Raw genomic sequence first — 4,139 nt, 5'->3', positions numbered from 1 at the left:
GAGGCACTGCCTTGATTCAGCTTTGATAGATCATATATATCTACAAATCTATTTCTATAGTTTTTCATTCTATTAGAATATAGATTCTAGAAGTAAGCTGGATTGTTTGTTTGTTTGGTACCACGGATTAAACTCAGGACCTTGCACTTGCCAGGCAGGTGCTTATGTCACTGAGCTATCTCTCCAGCCGTAGAAGTATTTATAATCTTTAAGATTTTTGCCAGATGCATTGTGATTTCACCCTTTTAGTTCCTAATTGCATTGATTTGAGTCCTTTCTTTCCCTTTTTTATTTCTTAAGTCTAAGAGTTTACCAGTTTATCTTTTAAAGTCCCAAATCTGTGATTCATTGATTCTTTACATTGTATTCTCAGTCACAGTTGAATTAATTTCTGATTTGATCATTATAATTTCTTTCCTCCTATAAGTTTTGGGCTTGACTTGTTTTTCTAGAAGTTTAAGGCTTTTTTTGTACTCTCTTTTCCTGATGTAAGAATTTAAAACTGTAAGTTTTCTTTGTAGGACAGCTTTCATTGAATCGAATGCATTCTGGTGTGTTGTTTTGGTAGTATTCAATTGTAGAAATTGTCTAATTTCATCTCTGACCCATTGGTTGTTTGGGAGAGTGTTGTTTACTTTACATACCTTTATGTAGTTTTTGTGATTTCTTTTGCTATTGATTTCCAGTTTCGTTGTATAATGGTCTCATAATAGGCACCGGATAATTCCAAATACTTTGCATTTATTAAGCATGTTCCATAAACTAGCTTTGAGTCTATGTTGGAGAAATCCCACATGTAGCTGAGAATACGCATTCTTATGCTATATGGTAGAACTCTCTGTAGCCATATCCCAAGTCCATTTGTTCACAGTTTTGGTTCAGTTTTAGTATTTCTTTGTTGCTTTTTGGCTAGTTGATCTGTCTCTTTTGGACAGTGGGATATTGAGATCCCCAGTAGAATTATATTTGTGCTTATTTGATTTTTCATGTCTTTTTAATATTTGTTTTATATTTGAATGTGCCAGTGTTTGGTACATATAAATGTGTTACAGTTATCTCTTCCTCTTGCAGTTTTCCCTTATCAAGTACGCAGTGACCTTCTTTGTCACTTTCAGTCAGTCTTGGCTTGAAGTTCACTTTTCAAATGGAATAGCTCCCCCTGCTTTTCTCTGGGTTCCTGTCACATGGGGTACTGTTTTCTATCATTTCACTTTCAACGCATGAATTTCTTTTTGAATTAAATGTTTCTTGCATGCATCATACAGTTTGATCTTGATTCTTGATGCATTTTTCCAGCCTGTTCCTTTTTTCTCTTTTCTTTTACTGATTGATGAATTGAGACCATTTACTTTGATGTTCATAACAGGTATGTACTTTGTTGGCCTTGTCATACTATTTTTATGTTCATGGTTCCATGTTTTTCTCCTCCATTTAATTGTCTTGCCTGGTGTACTCTTTATCAGGGCGTTATTGGAATTCTAGTCTTGATCACCTGTTTCTATATATCCTTTAGAATGCTTTGATACCTAATTTGGTGGTGAATTTCTTCATTTGTTGTCTTGTAAGTATCTTATTTCTATGTCAATTTTGAAAGACAGCTTTGCAAGATACATAAAGTGGGCTTGGAGGTTGCTTACTTTCAGCTTCTGAAATACTTTACTCCAGCCTCTCCTTCAGTTAATGGCTTGTGTGAAGTTTTGTGTGATTCCAATGGACTATCCTTTATAGGAGATTTGTTTCTTTTCTCCAGTAGCTTTTACTATTGCTTTCTGTGCTGAATTTCAGGAATCTTGATTATTATATCCTTTGGTAAAGATTTATTCTAGTTGTAGATAAATGGAGTACTGTATGCTTCTCTTACCTTTATGTCAGTCTTTTTCCATAGTTGGGAAATTTTCTGCTGTTATACTATGACGTTTTTGATGTTGTTTGCAGTCTCCTGGGATTTTAGTGACTCTGATCAATCTTATGTTGTTGTTCTTTGCACCATATTACAGCTGCTGGATTGATTTTTCATTGTCCTTATCCCTTGATGTTTTTAAGAACTCTTTCCTTTTGTGTTTATTAATTGTAATCTTGTCTTCTAGAATCTGATATTCTGGTCTCACTTTGTTTCATTCCCCCACATATATTTTCAACAAAATTTTTAATATCCTGGGAATGTGCTTCAGGGTTTTATGGATGCTATTTCTTTCCTGTGCTGAGCATTCATGGTTTCTGTTACTTCCCTAAGCTCCTAATTTTTTTAGCTTGTCTACTTTAGATTCATTGACAAGTCCTTCATTTTGATCATCACCTCTTGCTTTTATGAGAGATTAATTCTCTGTGATTTTCTCTACAGTTTCACTCTTCCACCTTTTGCTTTTTCCTTTTGTTTATAACTTGTATAGCTACAATTTCAAAAAATTCAGGTGAGTGACTTCTGATTTCCGATTGCTTCTTGTCCTCTGAATTTATGCTAGGTGGGTTGGAGGCCTGGGGTTACATTTCACACCTGTATTATGTCATTTTCTGTCCTTTTAAATTTAATTTTTTTATGTTGGTGCTTGTAAATTTCCTGTGATAGACCGCTTTGTTACTAGAAACAAGGCTTCCTTAAGCAAGGCTTATTCCTCAGAGATGTTTTCTACGTGTAACTTACTCTTGACATTTGTGTCTGTCCAATAATCTTTCTTCCCAATTTAATGGGGAAGGGAAGTTGCTGTCTATTTGACTCAATACTTAGTGCATTGGTAGTGCACTATGATGATGATCGTGAACCCAGATAATCACAGTTTCATCCTGCAAGGGAGAACAACTGATTACAATAGGTATGATTCTCTGGGTAAATCAGTATAGTTAGCAATTACAATACATCAAGCACAGTCTAGAAAGTGATATACTGTGGCAAATATTACTTTGGTACTTTTAATCAGAGGAGCAAGATCTACAGCTATATAATGAGTCCAATAGAAAACAAAAATTTGTATTCTGTGAGTTTCCCCTTAGTAGAGTGATACTGACCTGTGGGCAAGAAATTTAAAGGGGGGAATTGGAAAAAAGAGATAAATGAAGAGAAATGTAATAGAAGCAAGACTAAAGGAAAAAGGATGATCATCAAGTACTTGAAACTGGTGTCTGGGAAAAGGACAGAAGGGAAAGAATAAAGTAAAAAAACTAAAATAATATTCATGGGAGACAAAACGAAACAAAAAAGGGGATATGTTCTGAATCAAGGAAAGTAGAAAAGTGATTAAATGTGTATAGGTGGGACTAGGCCTCAGTGCCTAAAGCAAACAAGCTACCTCAGTCCTGAGATAAGCATCCTGTCGGTTAAGGTCAGCTATTAGTCACTAGGCAACCTTGTGTCACCTGTCAATAACTTCACAAAAGTATAAAGGACAGTTTTGTTGTTGGAAAAAAAAAGAAAAATACATATATGTATACGCCAGGCAGTTAGGATAGATATACAGCCACTTTCTCTTAGTTCATTGAGAAGAAAGATTTGTGGTAATATTGTTTAGACAAGATATCATGTCTGCATCTTGTCCGCTGAACAACTACTACGAAGACAACAATGTATTAATTATTGTAACTGCCCTACTACCTGTTTTGAAACTGTTTCATAGCTGTTTTTTTTCTCATTAAAATGAATAAAAAATAAATTAAATTGAAAAAGAATATCCAGGGGAATCAGAAACACTAGAGACAATGCTCATTTACATGAAAATATAAAAAAATCAAGAAACAAAGCTGAGGATAGAGAATAAACACAGCCAAGCCAAACTTTCAATAAATATAAATGACTCTAAAAACCAAAAGAGAGAAAAAGACAAAAACAAAATGATAAAAATAAATAAAATTCCTTTGGTGCCCTCAGTTCTGTAGTAGGGTCCAAGTCAGAGCCTAAATATGTACTAGGAAATCCCAGCAAGTCTCCATGGTCCATTCATGTTCCCTTACCCTACTTGCTTCTGCTGCACTCTCCCAATTACTGTGGTTCCCTCAGACAGAGACAGCCTGAGGTTCATGCCAATCTTATGTACAGTCAGTCCCTCCTGGCCTTTGCATTACCCTTCTGTTCTACTCCATTTCATCTTTCTCTTCTGATGCCACTGGTAGCAGAATAGGGGGAGCAATGTTCGCTAATTCTCTACCCA

This window comes from Octodon degus, unplaced genomic scaffold, assembly GCF_000260255.1.
Source record: "Octodon degus isolate 3935 unplaced genomic scaffold, OctDeg1.0 scaffold00041, whole genome shotgun sequence".
NCBI classification, from domain to species: domain Eukaryota; kingdom Metazoa; phylum Chordata; class Mammalia; order Rodentia; family Octodontidae; genus Octodon; species Octodon degus.
The sequence above is the reverse complement of the archived record's forward strand: the minus strand, read 5'-3'. Positions refer to the sequence as shown.